This window comes from Manis javanica, chromosome 1 (assembly GCF_040802235.1).
Source record: "Manis javanica isolate MJ-LG chromosome 1, MJ_LKY, whole genome shotgun sequence".
In the NCBI taxonomy this organism is placed as follows: Eukaryota; Metazoa; Chordata; class Mammalia; order Pholidota; family Manidae; genus Manis; species Manis javanica.
This window is the reverse complement of record NC_133156.1, coordinates 153,491,584-153,514,747: the sequence shown is the minus strand read 5'-3', so window position 1 is coordinate 153,514,747 and position 23,164 is coordinate 153,491,584.

The window sequence follows — 23,164 nt, the reverse complement described above, 5'->3', positions numbered from 1 at the left end:
TGCAGCAAGTGAGGACTGGGAAAGCTTGGGAGGCAGGGTCGGAGCTGTCAGCCCAGGTGGCTTACCCACGGGTGGCATATGTGTCTCAGTTGCGAGCACCTTGAAAGTGTGGGTTTCTAAGCACAGGGTCCCTAGGGATCAGAGTGGCGTCTTGGAGATAAAGGCAGAAGTATGCAGCAAAACGAGAGGCAAGGGCTTGCTCAGGGTAGAGATGGTGATGGCAGTAAGTGCTACTTCACTATTGTTTAGCAATAGTATCAGATAATCCAACATGGTAGTTTTGTATATGAATTTTTGTGTTTCTTCAAGGGCAAATTCCATGTTACATGTCACATGTCTTGCTCTACCATGGTTGATAAAAGCCAGGATTAAGATTTGCAGCACACTCTCACTTTTACTTATGCACCATTTATCTATCGTATATTGTACTAGACACTGTACTAAGCCCTCAGAAACAATTAAGAAGTGGCCTTTACCATATGCACCCCTATGTTTATTGCAGCATTATTTATAATAGCCAAGAAATGGAAGCAACCTAAGTGTCCATCAGTAGATGAATGGATAAAGAATAGGTGGTACATATACACAATGGAATATTATTCAGCCATAAGAAGAAAATAAATCCTACAATTTGCAACAACATGGATGGAGCTAGAGGGTATTATGCTCAGCGAAATAAGCCAGGTGGAGAAAGACAAGTACCAAATGATTTCACTCATCTGTGGAGTATAAAAAAAAAAAACTGAAGGAACAAAACAACAGCAGACTCACAGAACCCAAGAATGGACTAACAGTTACCAAAGGGAAAGGGACTGGGGAGGATGGGTGGGAAGGAAGGGATAAGGGGGAAAAGGAGTCATTACGATTAGCACACATAATGTAGCAGGGGGGACACGGGGAGGGCTGTACAACACAGAGAAGACAAGTAGTGACTCTATAGCATCTTACTACACTGATGGACAGTGATTGTAATGGAGTATGTGGGGAGGACTTGATAATAGGGGGAGTCTAATAACCATAATGTTCAAGTAATTGTACATTAATGATACCAAATTTTAAAAAAGAAAAAGAAAGAAAAAAATAGAAGTGGCCTTTGCTATCAAGAAATCCAGTCTAGTGGAGAAGCCACAAATATAAGTCAACAGAAGCAGTCCTGGGTAATAAGATCAGTGATAAAAGCAAACAGTTGTTTTGAAAACACACAGAAAAGAAATTCAGATTAGGACTGGAATAGTGGGGAGAATCACAGGCTGTTCCCCTGGAGTATTCCCATGAGCTGCTGATCTGCCATAATGTGTTCAAAAAAACCCAAAGACATGGGCAAGATTTTGTAGGGACCATTTTTCCCATCAACCTCCAGTAATTGCAATAGTTAGAATTTAAATAATTCTGAATATCAAGAATCTTAAAATCAGTATCTTCCTTTGCATGTACACGTCTTCATTGAGCAAAGTCCCACTGAGTGCTTAACTCTCTGCCAGTAGCCCTCCAATCTCTGGGACACCATAGGAAAACCAGAGAGACAAGACTATCACCCTGAGGTGCTGTCATCTGGGGAGACAGGGACCAAACAAGGGAAAGAAATAAGTTAACAGGGCAACATGGGCTTGCAATGAGCCCTAGAGCTGAATAAATGAGGTGATATGTTAAAGGGTAAAGGGGACAAGGTGGGAGCATGCAGGTTTGGTCAGAGATGGTTTCTCTGAAGCACTGATTTGTGAGCTCAGACCAGAACATGAAGGAGGCACAGCCAAGGGGAGAGTCAGGGCAGGGGGGGATGTCCCAAGTAGGATGAGTGGTAGCACAGTGCTCAGCACTTAGCCCTGCCCGAGGAAGAGACGGATGGTCAGAGTGGCAGGCATGCATGTAGTGAGGTAAGGTGAACCTAGGCAAAACAGACAAAGAAGGAGGGACCAGAGAAGAAAGGGTAAGGAGTTTGGGTTTTATTTTGAGTGCTTCAAAGGGATCGAAGGAAATGAAGAGGGGAGGGACAAAATCTGCTTTGGTTTTGAAGACAAGCACACAGGCTGCTAAGTGGAGAATGGATTGTGTGGAGGGGGCAGGAGTGAAAGCAGAGAGCACAGAAGAGGCATCTGCCCACACTCCAGGGGAAGGTGACTGTGGCTTAGATGAGTGGCGGTGTGGAGACAGATGTGAGTGAGTGATGGTGAGATACATTATGGTCACAGAAGCAACAAGGTTTACAGACTGGATGTGGGGACATGGAACAGAACAAATCCAGGTTGATACCTAAGTATTTGCAGGATGCCCTGAATGGATGGTAGTGCCATTTACTGACATGGGGCATTTTTTTGGAGAAGAGATTCAAAAGAGATGAGTAGAAAGTCACAGTTGGACAAGAAAAAGGTGGGCAGCTTCTTATACACAATTTTGAAATGCCAGGGAATCTCTCTGTCCAGGATGGAGGAAAGCAACAGATCTCTGAGCTCAACCCTCCCACAGTGGTGTTTGGTCTGAGGGGGTGGAGGGCTGGGTTACAAGCACAGATGGGTGGACTGCTTATTCTCTGAGTCTGAGCCTGGGGTCTTCTAGGCGGCTTATTAAGCAAACAGGTAGCTCCAGCTTCTCCCAGCAGGTCCTGAGCTAAGAGAGAATAGTCATTTAAAACAGAAGTTTCCAGCAATATAAATATAGTTATTCTTTAAACATGTCATAATTTTTAAAAAGAAAAAGAAAGGTTTGCAGCATTTTGAAACATTGAGCTCTTATAGGCCCTCTCATTCATATTTTATAAATGAGGGGATACAGACCCAAGTGTGTGAAGAGACTGCCCACTGCTGAGGGATTGCATGTTCTTCACACCTCTGGGTTTCTCTAACAGATTTTGAGTAGAGGGCAAGACTTTGCTGATCTGCAAAGCCAAACCCCATGATCTAAGATGAAAATGAGAAAGCCACCTTTACCCATTGACACTCAGTATGCCAACAGGGGCATCTGTTTGTGAGAAATCAGCTTCCTTTAGGGAAAGCTAGACTCTACAAAGGCAAGCAGCTAAACTTGGAAAGAATGCAATAAAATTATAAGACCTAAAACTATCTTGACACAAGCAGTGAGCCTGTCAGAAACTTCCATAAGCAACAGCAAATAAAATGTCATTTTGGATGTCACCAAGACAGAGACACAGGAGGCTCTTGAACTCCCTCCTCCATTAGAGGCACCAAATGTACACATGGAGTGACTCTCTCGGAGAAAAATCCAGTAATAGTTGAATAGCAATTGCCCAACAGGTGACTGAGGAAATACCAGCATCAGAGCAGGTAGGAAAGGGTGAGACCACCAGCACAGCACCCTACTAGGGACGGTCCTCCAGCTCCTCGACACTGCATGAACACAAAGGGTTTGGACCACACATGTAGTGTCCCAGCTTGTAGGGCTTCACTTGGAGGGATGGGCCCCCAAATCACCTAGCTCTGATAGCCAGCAGGGCTTACATCCAGGAGTCCCACAGGAGTATAGCAAACAAGCAGTTGTTAAAAGGTGCATGAGCCCAGAGGGAGCAGGCAATGACGCTGGTCTCCCAGTCTTTCCTGGGGGAGTTTGACTGTCTATTTCGCCTGCTTCTCTCCAAGGCTCAGGCTTCTGATCAGTGTGCACGTGAGTGCTGACTGCAGGCTTCCTGGAAGCTCACAGAGCCAGTGAGCACTTCACAGACCTCTCCACTTGGCTTATTCCAACTATAAAGCCAAGCTGTCAGCTTCATCTTAGGAGTTTGTTCATGCATCTAGAGCCCCAGATTTTATAGCTGCTTCCAGAGGGATGGGCCCCCAAATCACCGGTCTCTGAAAGCCAATGCAGCCTACGTTCATGAGCCCCACAGGACTATAGTAGACAAAGAGGCAGTTGTTAAAGGAGCACACGAACTCCCAGTGACTATTCCCTCCAGATCAGCAGAGTGAGTAAGCAGAAACTCATTTTACAAGGCCAGCATTATCCTGTTAATAATGGAAGCAGAAAAGGAAACTACAGGCCAATATCCCTGACAAATACATGTCCAAAACTTCTCAATAAAATGCTAGCAAACCAAATTAAACAACACATTAAAAGAACCTTATACCATGATCAAGTAAGATTTATCCCTGGAATGCAAGCATGGTTCAACATACACAAATTAATAAATATGATGGGCCACATTAATAAAATAAATAATAAAAATAGATAATCATCTTACTAGATGCAGAAAATGCATTTGACAAAATTCAACATCCATTCATGACAAACCCACAGCTAACATCACACTCAGTGGTGAAAAGTTGAAAGCATTTTCTCTAAGATCAGGAATGAGACAAGGGTGCCCACACTCATCACTTTTATTCAACATAGTGCTAGAAGTCCAAACCAGAGCAATTAGTTAAGAAAAAAATTTTAAAAAGGCATAAAAATCAGAAAGGCAGAAGTAAAATTGTATCTGTTTGCAGATGACATGACTTTATATACAGGAAACCTTAAAGACTCCACCAAAATGCTGTTAGAACTAATAAACCAATTCAATAAAGTTGCAGGAAACAAAATCAGTATGCAAAAATCAGTTATGTTCCTACACACTAACAATGAAGAGAAATCAAGAGAATAATCCCATTTATAATATCAGCTAAAATAATAAAATACTTAGAAATAAATTTAACCAAGGAGCTGAGAGACCTGTGCACTAAAAACAAAAGACATTGATTACAGAAAGTGAACAAGACACAAATAAATGAAAAATAGTCCATGTTCATGGATCAAAAGATTTAATATTTTTAAAATGTCCATACTACTTAAAGTGATCTACAGATTCTATGTATTCCCTATCAACATCCAATGGTATTTTTCACAGAAATAGGAATAAAAATCCTAAAACTCATATGGAGCCACAAAAGACTCCAAATAGCCAAAGCAATCTTGAGGAAGAACAACAAAGCTGGGAGTGTTATGCTCCCTGCTTCAAATAATATTAAAAGCTATAGTAGTCAAAACATATGATATTGGCTTAAAAAATAGAACACAAGATCAATGGAACAGACTAGAGAGCCCAGCAGTAAACCTAGGCATATATGGTAAATTAATTTTCAACAAAGGACCCAAGAATATACAATGTGAAAACAATAGTCTCTTTAATAGATGGTGTTGAGAAAACTGGATATTTACATGCAAAAGCATGAAACTGGACCCCTAGCCTGCATTGTGCACAAAAAGTCAACTGAAAATGGGTTAAAAACCTGAAACTTTAAAACTCCCAGAAAGCAGAAGGAGCAGCTCCCTGATACTGGTCCCCGTGATGAGTTTTGGGATGACAACAAAAACACAGGCAGAAATAAGGAAGTGAAACTACATCAAGTCAGAAGTTCTGTGCAGTCAAAGCAACAGTCAGCAAAGTGAACAAGTCACCTATGAAATGGGAGAAAATGTTTGCAAACCACATATCTAAAACGCAGTTAATATCCAAAATCTATAAGAAACTCATACAAAATGATAGAAAAAACAAACAAACCAACAAACAAAAATGGGTAAAAGGACCTGAATAGTCATTTTTCCAAGACGTACATATGGTCAACAGGTACAGAGATGCTCAACATTGCTGAGCATCAGGGAGATGCAAATCTGACCCTGTTAGGATGGCATTCATCAAAAAGACAAGAGAACAAGTGCTGGAGAAGGTGTGGAGGAAAGGGACCCTTGATGTATACTGTACAGCCAGATGGAAACTGTGTGGAGCTCCTTCAGGAGATTAAAACAGAACTCCCATATGATCCAGCAATCTCATTTCTGTGTTTACATGCAAAGGAAATAAAATCATTATCTTGAACAGAGATGTGCATCACCATGTTTATTACAGCATTATTCAGAATAGCTAAGGTTTGTAAACAACCTAAGTATCCATTGACAGATGAATGAAAAAAGAAAATATGGTGTATACATACAGTGGGATGTTATTCAGCCTTATAACAGAAGGGAATCCTGCCATTTGCAATAACATGAACAAACTGAGCACTATGCTAAATTGAATAGCCCGCCAGAGAAAGATAAATACTGCATGGTATCACTTACATGTGGAATCTTTACACACACAAAAGTTGAACTCATAGAAACTGAGTGTAAAACGGTGGTTGCCAGGAACTTGGGGGTGAGGGTGCTAGGGAGAGGTTGGTAAAAACGTACAAACTTTTGATTGTAAAATTAATAAGTCTTAAGACTTTTACGTTAGGTATAATACGGTGCTCATAGTTGATTATATTGTATTAAAATTTGCTAAGAGACTAGAAAGACTATTTTTCCTTCCTCACAAAGGAAAGTATGTGAGGGAATGCATATGTTGATTAATTCAAGGGTGGGGGTCCTTTCATAGTGTTCACACACATTAAGTAATTGCGTTGTACACTTTAAAAATAGAATCATTTTGCTTTTCAATTAATTATACCTCAATAAAGCTGAAATTAAATAAAAGAACAGCCATCAACCTCACTGCATTTAATACCTATGATCTCCCAGTCAGGCTCAATTTTCTACCCTCAGACCTGAAGTGTAGACCCTTATGGTTCTGAGTCCTAATCTTATAACGCTTCAAGAGGTTGGGGTGTGGGAAAAGTCGGGGAGGAGCATGGAGGACCCAAAAAATGCCTTTGATCCTTCCAAAAACGTATTGGTTTTTATTCCTTATGTAGATTCGCCAGCAGAGGGAGCCCTAATACCTTTTTCGTCTTCCTCCACAAACCAATTTAAACAAGTGGCCTGGAAATTCAGTCCACTTGATTGTATCATATTGGTCATTTATCATCCTTACAGGCAATTAGAAATGCTGTCAATGTCCCAGAGTGTATGGTGTCATTCTGGAAAAGGAGGCAAGGCTGAGCGTTGTGGAAGACATGCTGAGAGATGGTCGTAGTTTGTAGCTATTTCGATGTATGCTCCGTGTGAGTTAGCAAACATGAACTAGTTTGCAAAAGTCACATTATTTAATATGCAAATTCCTGGAAATGATGTTTCAGAATTAACATTAATTTTTTAAAAGCTTCTTTTTAAAGAGGATCTGATTTCTTCTTCATAGTCTATGTTAACTGAGAATTTAATATTGCCATTGTAAATCTGAGACTATTATTTTGATTTTTTTAATCTAAATTAATCAGTTAAATTGATGTCATTTGCTTTCAGTCTAGTTTTAATTAGTAACTTTGCAGAAATGCAGTGTGTTTTCACATTGTCTCTTTTGGTGGGGTGAACTATTCCAGATCTGTAAACAACATTGTTTCCTGAACTGTTTGGTTTCTCAAAGCATTTAATTAACAGTGATTAAAGACTATTTGTCTAATTCATTTTCCCTGATAAAATCTTGTGTTCTCTAAATTTTAATTTATTTAAAATTAAATTTTAAATTGCGTATGATGCTGTGTTGGTGATACATGACCTTATGCATTTGCCAAAACCCAAAGAAAGAGAGCCCCTAACATGAGTTATGGCCTTTAGTTAATAACAATGTATCAATATCAGTTTAGCAATTCAACAAATAAGCCACCCTAAGGCAAAACATAGGAGGGGAAATCGAGTGATAGAAGAGGATATATGTGAACTCTGTATACTATCTGCTCTATTCTTCTGTAAACTTAAATTTGCTTTAAAAATAAAGGCTATAATTTTTTTAAAGACAGAGAAGGGAGCAGAATAAGAGCCTGGCACCTCTCCCCCTCCAAAGCAAGGAGAAACTGTATTCCCCTACTCTGTCCTGGGCAGAGTCTTGGAGAAGAGAGCCTCAGAGAAGCTGTAGCCTGCTGACTGTGTTTGAAGCAGTTTCTGAAGTAGAAAGTTGGGGCTGGAGGAGAATTTCATCTCTAACAAGTTCTGAGGTGATGTTTCAAAGATGTCCACATCAAAGAGATCTCTGCTGCATCGCAGAGGTTGAAAGCCATGGGCATCCCGAGCATCACAGATCCTCAAGCCAGGCAGTCACCATGATGGGAGGGGCCAGGTCAGTCCCCAGAGAAATGTAAGGCTGAAAATCAAACACCAGAGTGGACAAAGAACATCCTACAGTCCTTGTGGGGACCCGCAATGCAAGGACCTCACATCCCCTGCTTCTCATGCTGGCACTTCAGAAATGCCCTAACCTGGATGCTGCTCTGAGGGTGGATGGGGGGTGGGGGTGCCTCCACTGATAAGATTATTGTCAGTGCACCTCAGTGGGGCCTAAAATAGAAATAAAGCACAGTTACAGGAAAAACATTGTGTTTATGACACATACGAACAAAATATCAAAGTTTTGGTAAACTGTTTATAAGATGTGTTAAATATTTTTAATGATTTCATACTTCTCAGGTTTAAAGAAAATATACTTGTGCAAGCATAAAGACTGGCACAAATTGATGTTATTTATGAATTTCAATACCCTCACCAATAAAGGACAATGTCATAAAATTCAGTATATAAACCAGAAGGTCCTGGAAAATTTTGGGTGGCCTCTCTGTAAGTCATGTTTTATTATATACATAGAACACAGGGTAATATTTGATTATTGCATTTTTACAAATTAATTGTTAGTTATTCCTTTAGAATTCCTTTCGAACTCACTCAAGCACTGAGGATGTTTCTAGCACACAATCCATCTTCCAAACCCATAATCCTGGTAAAACTGTAAAAGTGGCATGTAGGAAAGAACTAAAGCTTTAAGGTCTATTTGAATATTTGCAGCGGAATTTTATACAGTTGCTCCACTCAGATGGATATAAATATCTTCTTACTCCTCTCTGTGTATTTTCTGGGGGTTGAGATGCTTTTCCGTATCAGAAGTCAGCTGTCTAATCTCAATATAGTGTTTCTCATGTGGGGATTATTCTCCCATCTGTGCAGTGACAAAGACGGAGAAAGTGGTGAAAGAGCTTTGCAAAATGCTGCCCATCATCCAGGGACTCCGTGGCTCTTAGCAAAGAAATGAACAAATGGCACCCTCAAATAAACTTACAAAATTATCTGAAGACTTCCTGTGAAGTTTCATTCAGGTTTCCCAAGTTTATAACTGACAGGTGCAGGCAGACTTTCCTACAGGTGAATTTAGGAACACTTGCATGCACTTCAGCTCAGAGACCTGGAAACACCACTCGTGTATGAACCTCATGGAAAGAGATCTTCTCAGGTACTGTTAAGGGGAAAGAAACCTGCCGAGAAGTTCCAGGGAAGCTCCCTTTGAGTTCACATTTCTCAGCCAAAAAGACATGAAAAGCCATTTCCTGGATTCAGCGTCTGCGGGATACGTAAACTGAGAATCTATTGAGATTCTCCAGAAATCAGATTACAACATGGAGGAGAAAACTCTCCCAGCATTTCCCTGCACAGTCGGATGTGAAAGATTTCCGCCAAACACGGGAGCTAAGCTCCGTGAGCGCCAGGAGCCCGTCACCGCGCAGCCCTGCTGTGCCTCATTCTCATCCACTTCCTGGTCGTTGTTTCTCCTTTCTGTTAGGTGATATTCTAGATTGTCAATAATCAAAGATGGAAACTTTGATATATCTCCCTTTAAACCTAATGCTTCAGCTTCCAGAGCCGATCCCTGGTGTCCTGACACCACCTGACAGCAGAGAGCATGAGTAAGCTCAGCGGCCAGAGACGTGTCACTTTCTGGTCTGATCTGGGGACCCCCGTGGAGGATGGGACTGGCTTTCCTGGCTAGGACCAGGCGCAGGAGGAGGGTGGCACAGGGGGCACTGCAGGGCACTGTGATTCCATTGCTTCTTGTGTTGCTCTGCACTGCAACTGCCGCACACCCATTCATCACCATTTTTATTGAGTCTGGGAAATTGAAACCAAAAACAATATATCAGTTTCCTCTGGTAATATTTCCAGACTCCACTGAAATCAGAGCTCTTTTCAGAAAGATGATTTCTGCCTTGTACCCAGGTTAAATTGTGAAAAAAAATCCAATAAATAGTATGTTTGTGCTTTTATTGTGTTTTTAATCTTCAAGTTCACTCAAATGAGCTTTTAGATGATGAAAACTTTGTTCACTTCCAACTCTAAGCTTTTCTTAAAAAAAAGCTGGTTTGCAAGAAAACAGTTTTATAAAGATATACACAAAGATCTCTAATGGTTTCTGTAATAATTATAAACATTATTTATTGAGCTCCCACTCTGTACCAAACTCTATATTAACAGATAATATTTTCAAGTAAGATGAGGAAACTGGAACTCAAAGAGGCTAAGTAATTTGCCCTAGATCAAGGGATTGGTAAGGACCTATGATGAAATCCTGTGTATTTAAGGACCTGTGTATGCAGTTTTCTGTATGGATAAGCTCTTTATATGAGATGTTGAATATCATGCATGCTGAAAACATATTTGTGACTTGTCTTTTGACTAAGAAGACACTTACCTACATTCCATGCTTATTTTATCCAGTGTAAAATTAGATTGTAAATCCATAAATGTTTTCCTGCAGTTCTAAAGTCAACCAAAACTTCAGCTGTAGGCACAAACACAGATTTTGTGAAGTTCCCACTAATGTAGAGCTATGTATACCAGGAGATATTTCTACAGTTTGAAAATGACATTAACAGTTCTCAGAGCAGTCTTTAAGAGCCAGTGTTAATCATGTGTGTTTGGGGCATGCTTACACCCACAAGCAGTTCTCCTACATTGTAAATAAATCTCCTTCCTTATGCTAACAACCTCCTCCGAAATCTTGGACTTCTCTCTAGCATTTCTCTCTCCTCTCAAGTTACACTAGAGGTCGGCAAACTTTGTGTAAAGGGCCAGATGGTAAACAGCTTAGACTCTGTGGGCTATATGATCTCTGTTGCAGTCTCTCGCCTCAGCCGTAATGTGAAAGCATCTACAGCTAATACCTAAATAAGTGAGCATCACTGTTTACAATAAAACTGTATTTACAAAAATGGATGATGAGATGGCCTTGGCTCTCAGGTTGCTATTCGCCAACCCCAGTTCTAAACATGCATTAAAGGGCCTTAAGTGAATGAAAATGATAAAACTTTGGACAGGGCCTGACACACACTAATTTCTATATGTTAATAAAAACTGACCTATATGCAATTCCTTGAATGTATCATACCCTTTATGTCCCATGTTTTCCCAATGCAATTTCTTCCTGAAATTCTCTGTCTATCCCCATTCTGTACCTGGAGAACTTTTGTGACCTTCAAGACTTGGTTTGCTGTTGACCTCCACCTCCATGGCACTTTCTCTGTTACACAACCCCAGCCTGAGTGGGGACACCTGCCTCAAACACAGCCCTTGGCCCTGGGCACTGAGCCCCTGCCAGCCTGCAAGCTCACCCACAGCAGGGACTTTGTCTCCCACCTGAACTCCACTTCTAACAGGACATGCTCACAGTGATTTTAAAATCACTGAACAATGAAAATCGTCAAGTGAATAAACTGAAAGTATTGTCCATAGAACCCCAGGGACAAAATTCATAACCCAAACAAAATGTTCTAAGTCTCTTCTCCCAATTTATTCACATTCATCACAGCCATTGTGAGAAAGAGAGGGAGGGGGTCAGGTCCCCTGCTCTTTGTTTAACCTCAAGTAAATTCTAAAGAAGGGAATATTTTGAGACCAGAAAGGAAAGTACACTAAGATGAAAATAAAGTGAAAGTAAATATTTTTAAATAAAAACTGCAATGCCCTAAGAAGTGAGTGATATGAACATCCATGCAGGTGAAGATCTCACCTCACATTTTCCATGTATGTTGCTCAAAGGTTTGTTTTGGACATTATGATACCTGGTTTTTCTCTGTCTTATAATGAGAATTCACATTTATGTACATTTCTATTAGTTGAACACATGTAAATGTGTATGTGTAAGGTGCTTGATGTGGTAAGGACCTAAAAATTAGTAAAATGCAAGAGGTAAGACTTACTAATTTATCTACAGTAAGTGGTCAAAAGTAACTGAATCCAAAACTGTAGTGACTTCCCAGGCTCTCCCACTGCTCATTCCCTTTCCTTTGTTTATGGAAATAAATTTCCCATGGAACAAGTCCCCCATTCCCATTGCGCTGGAGGGATCCCAAGCCTTGGGGGGCCCATCCCTCATGACACCCACCCCTTTCTACCCAAGGGGGAGGTGCTTGCCCCTCTCCCCAGAGCCTTAAAAATTTTAATGAACCAACACAGGGATGAAAAATGACTGGCCTTGGGGATTCCCAGTTGAGCACCCTGCAGAGGCTCACCCTTGCTTTTACTGCCTCGCTCTCCAGAAAACCTGGCTCTTCCTCTGCACTGATTCCATGTGCTACCTGAAATCTTTTCTTTTGGCCTTAGAGGCAACTTATGTTGCCCATAACCAAAACATCCTAATAGACACAAAAAGAGAAGTCAGCTAAGTAGTTTGAGAATTCAGAAGTGAATTATTTGTTGGTTAAAAAGTTTACAAAAGACTCCCCAGATAACTAGCATAGTTAGATAACAACCCTTATTCTAGCATTGTTATAATTGATACCTGGAAAGAGATTAGAGCTCTTTGTAGGGGCCACTCTATTATTTAAAATATTGTGTACCTTTAAGACACCACTGAAACCTATGGAGAAGACTTTACAATCTTATTAAAGCATGGCTACTTTAGATTTCAATGTTACTATTAGAAAGAGTTTTATGTATGTCAATGATGCCATAATGCCAATTAGAAGATAAAATGAAACTCTTTTCACAGTCCGTGAAGGTCAGAAAAACAAGGAATAATCCTGCAAGGAACTACAAGAATACTTAAAAAAAAAAAAACTCGGTAAAAATAGAGAATAGAAATTATAGCTATTTAAATATTTCTTTAGTTGCTTTGTTTAACAAAATCTTACCCATATTCACTAATTTTATCTCATGTAGAACTTTAATAATTTCAAGATTTAGCTGGAAAAATAAATAAAATACTCAAGAAATTCTTGAAAAAAAGAAAATAACAAAAGGTACTAAGCTGTATTTGATAATAAAACAAGAGGCACTTAGGAAAATAAAACAGCACAGAAGAGCAGAAACAAACCACAAGTAATGGATATAAGATAATGTATTAGTCAAAATTGCACAGGGACGGCCACGAGAGAGGTGAGACAGACATCCTGGCAAACCCATACGTAGTGCAAAACTATAGTTAATACAACTAACCCTAAAGCAGCAACAGGAAGGAGGGCTGCACCAGAGTGCACACAGACCTCACGAACAGAGCGGACCTCACCCAACAGGGAAATGAACAAAGGCCTTGATCCGGGAGATCCGAGCCCTTCCCCTGACCCAGCTCACTGGTGGGAGTTGGTGGGGGGGGGGGGGGAACGGGGTGGGGGAAGGGAGGGGGTGAAGGCCTGGGACTGCTGAACACCCAGTGCTGGAACACCCTTATCCAGAGTCTTGATGGAAGAAAGTTGGTATACTAAAATGAGAAAATTGAAGAAAGGTGAATGAAGAGAGTATTTATAAATCTGTGAACAGAGATAAGGAAAAACACAAAACTTGGTAAAGCACCCCCCATAAGTGGCAAGAGAAAGGAGCAGTCACCACCCCTAAAATTGAAGAAGCAAGATGAGTTCATGTTATTGGACACCAGCTGAGAGATGATCAGTAGGATCTATCGAACAGGCCTAAGGTAAACTCAGATCCAAGTACTTGCACTGGAATATTTATAGCAACATTATTTATAACTGTCAAAAAGTAGAAATGAATGAAGGGATGTTCATGGCAGCTTTGTTGATAATATCCAGAAGTGTAAACAACCCAAATATCCATCAACTGATAAATGGATGAACAAAATGTGGTAAATCCATGAAATTGGATGTTGTTTAGTCAAAAGAAAGAAGTATTGACACATTCTACAGTGTGGATGAACCCTGAAAACATTGTGCTAAGATCAGTCGCAAAAGCACATGCTACTTAATTCCCTTCATATAAAAGCCAGAATAGGGAGATCTAGAGCCAGAAAGTTCATTGGCGGCTCCTCGCAGCTGGAGCCGGGAGGTAGTGGAGGACTAGGAGTGTGCCGGCTGAAGGTGAAGACGGTTACATCGCTGCAAGTACACTGAAATAAATGCTTGCAGTGGTAAACTTTAAACGGGAGAATTGTATGCTATGTAAGTTATGTCTCAATAAAATTGCTAAAAAGTTCAGACGCAAGACAGAAGCCTGTGGGAGGAGAGCACCTTGCTGCCCTTCTCTCCTGCCTCTGATGCAAAATCCGAGGCTGTGGTTGGATACTCAGAGGACGTTACCATGAATGAGGAGTTCCAGTTACTACAGAGAAATTTCACAGACAAGCACTGCCAGGGCTTGAAGATACTGAAGAGAACAAAACTCACCTCAATACCATTTTCTGTGACTATATTTCTTTGGTAGGATATTATATTGAAGAAGAGTTGCTTGAGCAACCTCCTGAATTTAATATGGCGGCTTTCACAGCATCAAAGCACCAGGAAGATGAAATGTCTGTATAATATCTGACATGCAGCCCATGTTTATGATGTTCTGGCTTTAAAGAAGTGCCTCTGGACCACAGATTAGAAGAAGAAGTCTAGGGACTGGACCTAAGCAGTGGTTTAGTGGTGACTTTCTTGTGTTAATCATCTCCTCTGCCAGCTCCCTAGAACTATGTGTGACCCTTGGTCCCAGCTCCAAGCACTGGTATCATTCAGGGCATCACTGGCCCCACAGACTGGAAGATGCTTTGGCAAATGGTGACAGGAAAGGATCTTTTGGGAAAGACTGACTCTGTTCTGTAACTCATTCATGTTAACTATTGGTAGGTCAAAAGTTAAATTACCTGGTGTTCCTGTGACATTTCTCCTGACACATCCTGTTGTTTGAAGTGACCCTCATGCTCTTCCTCAAGTAGACACTTGAAAGAGTCAGCTGCCCAGCCCCTGTCAAGCATTCTCCCTGGGGGTTCCCTTTCTCTGCATACATGGTGTACCTGTGCTCTGGAACAACCTACACTGCTAACCCTCTCTGTCCCAGCAGGTTTTGCATGAATCCTTTTGTGCACTCACAGCTCTTAACATACATCAAATTCTCAGTCCTTCAGCCTTAATGGAGTTTTGACTCTTTGTTATATTCTTATCTAGGGTGTGACTCAAGCCAGTTACCAGTCTTGAGATTTCTGAAGCTCCTATGATCACAGTTAGTCTGTCAGAACACCTGAGAGAGAGGTCCTTTACCTAAAAGCTATAGGTGAAGATCAATAACTGGTCTTACATTTACAGCCTTTGTATTACTATGTCTTCACCTGGCCCTGATGCTGTCCCCTGTTTCTAGAAGTCTCTATTAAGCATTTTGAAACATTTTGAAAAAAATTTTCTATAGATGAATAGTCAGGCTAACCTAGTAAATACAATCTTGGAATTTCCTTGGTTACCCTCTTAAAGACTAAAGGGCTAGTGCTGAGTGTTAGTTGTTAGTGCTGTGAAGGCAAAAGTGCCCTCCACATCGGCACCAGCGAAGGTTGCTGACACTGGAAGAAGATGAAAAGGTACCCTTTCTGATGGCATGTGATGTGTTCGTGCAGGTCTGCTTAAAATCCTTTCTGTGTAAATCAGATTGTCAGTTTTCTGCTGAAGTAGGGGCTCTGCAATTCCTTCTTCCTGTCAAAACCCCTCCTCCAAGCAAGATGGTGTTCTACTGGTCTGCCTCAGCTGAACAGGACACAGCAAATTGCTTTGCTGGACATCTTTCTGCTCTGGTTTAGTACAATGCTTGGTAGAACACACTGAAAGGAAACATGTAAGTCACATCTCCAGAAAGAATAAAAAACGTAATAGTTTAATTCCCAATATGCACATTTTATTTTATTTAAGTAAAATTAAGACTGTATACTGACTTTTAAAGGCTATGTGTTTTTCTGTGCCAATGTGTCACTTATTAAATATTTTTGTACAATGAAAAAAATAGCCATTTCCAGAACCTGAATTGACAGTTCCCTTGAGATGCAGATGAGAATGTGAAGACCCCTGTGTAGGTTCACCCCCCTATCTAGAGATCTCAGAATTCACTGTTGTTCTTAAAGAGCAGGACGACCTGTTACTCTTCAGTGGGCTTAGATATTTTGAGTGTTTAGATATAGACCTGGCAGTAAGCAAGAACAGACTGGAAAACCTAATCTTACAGAGAAGCCTGGGGCCTGTTCAGAAATATCCTTCCAGTCCCTGGATGCCTTGCATATGTCTTCACTGTTTTGAGGTCAACCAGGACCAGTGCAGAGAATAACACTATATTACACTCCTACCACCCCTAACATAAGTGTGTAGGGGAAAACAGAAGCTCTTTGATTTCTAATTCAAAGTGGATATTTCACAAATTTAGTCTCCACCCATTAAAAGATTTTTCTCCTGCATTTCTGATATGAAACACTCTTCAGATAATAATGTGAAGAAATTATTGACAGTCATTTCCAAGATATTTACTTATTCAAAGATGGATGATTGTTGGTGACCTTTGTTGAATATATATAACTAAAACCTTTACCAGAAAATCTACCTCATTTATAACATTACAATACAAAAATTCAGATGCCAGAGTTATGATTCATTTAATGCTACAGCATTTTTTTAATTTGCAGAAACAAAGAAAATGTCTCTTTTCTAAGCAATAACTCAGAATATGCTGATAAATCCTGCAATCTAGAAAATGTAGCTTTTCAGTAAAAGGTAAAGTTTAAACATTTGTATTGAAGTCTATTACTGATGGTCCCTAATACTAAACAAGCTTCTTCTAGACACTGTTCTTACCAGTAGAAAAATGCACCCATCCATTATCCCAAAAAAAAAAATCTATGGGAAAGAGTGAGATGATGCTGAGAAGGCTTCGTGGCTTACTCAATTGCTTAATTTCAATGCCATCATCCTACTGACAATTCTTCAACAAAAGTATTTTATCGCCAGTCAGTAAGTTGGGATCACTGTTAATCCACAGAAGACCAGAGCAGTCATTAGAGGGAAGGTGTCCACAATGAGTCTATGAAAGGGGCAGCTTCTCATCTTCACTGGGTGCCTTTGCAATAAAATGGAGACTTCTGAAAGTAGTCTAAAGGCAGTTCATTAAGGAAGACTTCTCTTGAAACTCACCAGTTTCTTTCTTCTAAAAATGATGAGCAAGTTTCAGAACAAGCTCATAAATTGCACAGGAAACACATGGGAGATAGTTGAGAGAGTTTGTAACTTTGAGTAGCCACATTATGGTGTACCAGATGAAAAATGGACAGCAGCTATGGTTTGTCTCTGTTAGCCTAAACCAGTGTTTCCCAGAATGGCTGGGAAGCAGGGAGTATCTTAAAATGTTCTCAAAAAAGTATTAAAACATAAGGTTACGTAGTCAAATATGTTTAAGAACAGCCTTCTCACAATCACATTAGCCATACCAAGGCCTCATAGATACCCTTCCTTAAAGGAACCTATTCAGACCTCTTTGGACCAATAATTCCAAACTTACATAGCCCTGATGATGTTTTATTTTTCTCATAATACACATCAATTTGAGGAAAACTGGCATAAGTCTACACTTTCCTTCTGATTCTCAAGCTTCAACAAATGACATCTATGGAAATCTGTTAATATTTCTTTTTACTGTACTTACATTTATTATTTATTAATCATTGGACTATAAAAGTCTCTAATATAATTAGATTCTACGTGATGTACTTACGGTAGGTGAACATGTATGTGGTATTCTCCTGTGAGGTTATCTAGAAGCTTCCATCCTTTGGTGTGATAAAGGCCTGCACTTGATTCACTGAGTGGTCAGACAGCTGGAGTGGTAGCTGCTCAGGAGTCAAGTATCACAGAACATTCTAGTGAGTGCAGAGGAAAGACTCCGTCCTGTGTATTCAAAGACATTATAGGGAGAGAGAGCATGGACTTTGGGAGGATGGTGAATTGCAACTAAATCCTGGTTCCATCTTTCACTCACCAGCTGTTTGATTTCAGGTAAATTATTTACTCTCAAGAGGGCCCTGGTTGCCTCACCTGAGACTGAGATTAATGAAACTACCTCATTTTTCTTTGGGGAGGTTAAAAGGATTAATAAATATGAGGCAACTAATATACAGTAAATTCTTGCCTTCTCATGCATTCTCCCCTCTTGTCCTAAGCATGTAGAACCTTGATTCCAGTGCATATGCTGGCTTATATCACTTGGGCAATTAGGCCATTGTCCAGTCCAGTAGCAGAGGTTATAAAATGGAATGCATGGATGCATGGCTATTCAATAAGATATTGAGCCTTAATTGGGCCTTGTAATATGCAGAGAGGAAAGAATAAATCTATTATTGTCTTTGAGTACTGGTTAATCCCTTAGCCTTTAATACAACATTTTATTCAGGTGGTACTTTTAGCTCATTACCCTAAAGTCTAATAAAAACTTAATTAATGTTACTATGAAATAAAGCTAATTTATAGCTGAGACAGAGTAGAAGGGAAAATTACTTGCAAAGATCATTTGCTTAAAAAAAAGTGCAAAGAAACCATTTCCCAGTGTGGTTAGAAGCAGTTGGGAAAAAAGATTTTACACAATAAATTAGGAAAGCTCTGAAAAATTGTTTATATTTGCCAACTTTGGAGATGAGAAATTATACTTTCAGTCATATTATTTTTTAAATTATTAATGTGATCTGTGTTCTAAAGACAAGAAGGCTGTCAGCAGTAAGCAGCAGCCAATCACAGCACTGGTTTCCTTCCTAAGGCAGAAAGGACATCAGATTAGATGTGGGCTTTTTCTCACACTATCCTAAACAATTACAACTATTTTTGCTTATATTATTTTCAAACAGGAATAGTTTTAAGAGAAAAAAAAGAAATAAGAATGCAGCTGTGTTGTAGGGAAGACACATTTCTGATGGCTTCCCTAACAATTTCTTTATGTAACTTCCACCATTGCTACCTTACAGCAAGTCTCTAAATCAAGCCATAGGATTTTTCTTTAGCTCAACTCTGTCTCTTCATAATGGAGAAGCTCAGGCCTCATCGACCAATCTAGAGGCACCTCGAGGATTACCAGACTCCCAACAGAGCAGTCCTACGGCATGAGGCTGTGACAGCCTCAGCTGAAGCCATGCCGCTGGAACTGATGAACCGACTTCTCTCCTGTGGGCTCTTTCAGACTGAGGATTAGGAAATAGAAACACATCATTTTGTGACTCCCCAGAGTGTATAATGAAACTGTTGAAAGTTAGTGATGGGAAGGCCTGCCTGAAATTATAGATGTTTACATGCTTTCCCTTTCTCTCCCAAACAATATTAGAAATCCATTTTTAGGTTTGACTGATGCTCAAGTAATGATGGATGATATTGATCTATTTCCCTCTGATGGAAATCTTCCCTTTCTTCAGATATTACCTATAAATCTTGCCAGTAATTACTATCTCCTCAATAGAAATAATCTTGTCTCCCTCAACAGTTCTCAATTTTTTTTGCACTGTACACTATTAATAAGCTTTGGAAATTTTGTCCAGACTTAAATGGAGAGAATCTTTGAATATGTGTTTTGGTTTTGGCTGCCGTCTAAAGACTAGTTATATTTGTACTAACACGTAATGACATGAGGAATTTAACTCTGGCTCAGGGAATTACCATGCAACACACAATAAAAGGAAGTACATGTTAAAGAATCTAAAATGAATTAGGAGACAGTTATTATGGACTTCCACTATAGCTGCCTAGCCCATGCACTCTTTTATAATAATATCACATATAATTCATTTCTTTATCCTCAGTTTCTAACACAGCATATGATACCTCATGAATTTAATGGCCACTACATTGAATTTAGCTATTAAAATACTTGTAAAATATATATATACAAGTGCATATTTATTCAAAATGGTGTTCAAGTATACAAGTACACCAGTGTTCACAAACTTAAAATGTGTGGGTTCCAGGCACACATACATTAAATGAGATGGAAATGGCAAAGTAATTGATCATTCTGTCTTTTATTTTCCACCATTGATATTAATTCAATAAATATTTCCTTTTTCTCTTAACCCTTGATCATTCTGTCTTCTACTTTCCACTGTTGATATTAATTCAATAAATATTTCCTTTTTCTCTTAACCCTTACTCTGTTAAAACTTAAGGTAAAAATGAGAAGCAAATGCAAAGTGATGCTTTTAACTCAGTCTCAGGAAAAGCAAAAAGTTCAGTGGGGCCCACAGCACCACATTTAAAGGAAACAGTGATTATTCAACCCAGCCCATCATTCTGCTGTGGAAACCAACACAGCTTTTCAACTTCCCTGAACTTTTGTGTGAGACACGGCTTTAAGATGTTCATACATGTCAAAACTCTGTGACTCAAGCAAAACAGATCTGCAGACTGAATCCAGCTCACCGAATGAGCACTTTGCTGCCAGGAGAGCCATCTCATGATTGAGTAATGCCAGAGAGCTGAGTAAGTAGGAGTTGAAGGTCTGTGAAAATATATCACCAGTCCCAACAATGACAGTAAAGATTTATATTCATACAACAATAACAATACACTTTACTTATTTCCACTTGTAGTCGAGATTTATATTCATACAACTAGTCTAAATTAGCAGAAGGAGATAGAAAATCCTATCCAACTGCTCAGGATTTCATTCCCCAGATACAATGGCATGCCATGAGCAGGTCAAGGACGGAGGAAGGGCCACCGAGGCCCTCACTGCCTGCCAAGCCCAACAGCCTCTAATAAGTGAAAGAATCAAGTTGCTGAATTATTTTCTTAAATAAAAGACCATTCTTTCTATAATACCACATTTATTTCTATTTGAACTTCTTTTATAAGTTGAAAAATTAAAATAAGTGTGACATTATTATAGATAAATGTAATATAGCATTATTATAGATAAATAGAGCAAACGTAAAAAATTTAAAAAGCTATTAGGCACACAGGCTTGACACATGGTAGGGATCAATATATTATCTGTTGAAAGAATGAATATATTATTTTACCATGCTCAGCAAAACAGTATGCATGTGACTAAAACATCTATAACTAAAATTAACAGAAACATACAATTGGATCTGCTTATATAACTATCTAAAAGTCATGAATTATAGACTTATCACAGCTAGTAAAATTCAATCTAAGTAGTAACATAAACATATCTTGAGTAAAGAAATACTTGGAAATTATAGGTCAAATCGCTTTTAATATTGTTTTGACTAAAGTTAAATACTTTGCACACAGAATAAATCTTTTCTCTCTAGAACTATTTTGCAGAGGCGGCCCGCCCACCGCTGTGGCCCCAGCGCCTGCACCCAGGCAGGGGCGTCAAGGCACCCCGAGGCATCCTCCTCCTCCCGCCGTCCCGGGACTTCGGGCTTCCATCCTCCCTCCCGCATCCCCTGGCCATCTGCACCGCCGCGCCTCCTCCCTGCCCTTCCAACCCCTGCCTCGCCCCCAAAACATGACTCGCGATTTCAAACCTGGAGACCTCATCTTCGCCGAGATGAAAGGTCATCCTCGTTGGCCGGCCGAGTAGATCAAGTTCCCGATGGAGCTGTAAAACCACCCACAAACAAACTACCCATTTTCTTTTTTGGAGCTCATGAAACTGCTTTTATAGGCCCAAAGGATATATTTCCTTACTCAAAAAATAAGTAAAAGTATGGCAAACCAAATAAACGAAAAGGCTTTAATGAAGGTTTATGGGAGATAGATAACAATCCAAAAGTGAAATTTTCAAGTCAACTAAACAATCGAATGCGTCATCTGATGCTGAAGTTGAGGAGAAAGAAACAAGTATCGAAGGAAGATACCTTGAAGAAAAAGTCGGCAATGAGGATGTGAATAAAGCAAGTGACGTAACCACTCCAAAAGGGGCTGGGGTCACTTTACAATCAATAAAGTTTGACCCCAAAAATTAAAAATAAAACTCTTTTGCATTAAGAATAGAGGTAGAGTGATTATCCTTAATAAAATCTGAAAATCTTTTATATGTTCATTAATTTTGAGTTAATCAGTAATATAAATGATTTCACTGTTAATTTCTGTTAATTTTTATCAAATATTTTCTGAGCATCCATACCTATTAGTTTTTGAAACATTGGTTGAATAGTGGCAAAAATAATTTTCATTTTCATGTTCTTCCTTACTGAGCAGCAGTGCTTAATGTCAGAAACATTTACTAACAGAATGTATTTACACTGAACATGAGCAGAGTAAACAGATCACAATCATCAATTACAATATGCAGAACATGATGTCCGATCCAGATGATTCTCAGTGTGACTGGGAATGATTAATGTCCCTTACTTCTATGAATCAGACAAGACTTACCAAGTGGTCCATTCAATTCACATTCACAGACTTTTCCTAAAATTGAATTGAATGTAGTGTTAATCTTCATAAAGTTATTAGTCCTTAAAATATCAAGACAATAATTAGAAAAAAATAAACAGACCCTGAGTTATACCCTTAGTTTTATAATATTTAGTCTCTAAAAGCCTAGGATTCTGTAACACAGTAGTCCCAAAAAAATAGCCTAAATATCTTAGATGACCTCAGGACTGCTCAAGGATGCTGGGAATAAAAGAAAGTTTCTTTCATGGTTAAGGAGTAGGCCTTCATGTTCAGTGGAATAAAGCTAGGCAGTTTCTTCATTGCAATATTAAATTTCTCATAACAGTAACATAAGAGCATTAGTTCTTCCTGGCCACAAGAGTGATGGAAGAGGAATTTGCTTATCTACGTTCCTCTAATTACCTCTTCACTTTAAATAGCAAATATTGAAAATAATTCATGTAAATGAGAAGTAAAACTAAGGCTCACTTTCAATTATTCATTTTAACTGGATTTTAAGCTCCTCAAATGCATAAAATATTTCTTGTGGGCACTTACAGAATTCAAGAACAGCCTTGGCTAACACCATTCTGTTTTGTTATTAAAATGTGATGTTGAAATCCTGAAACTACATTGGAATTGAACACTTAGGTAACTAGATGGAGGATAGTGGAAGCCAAGTTTCTCACGGTTGGAGTAGGAAGTTACAGAAGAGCAGGGGGAGAAGACTGGAATGATCCACGTGGTACAGGGTTAGAGGTGGAGACAACAGTGAACTCATGTTTTAATACATATAATAAGGAGATAGATGATATGATGATAGATGATAGATAAGTAGACAGATAGGTAGATGACAGGTAAAGATGGATGGATATAGGATATTTATAGATATGCATATAAAAAGTGGTCAGTATTCAAACATACTCCCAAACCTTTTT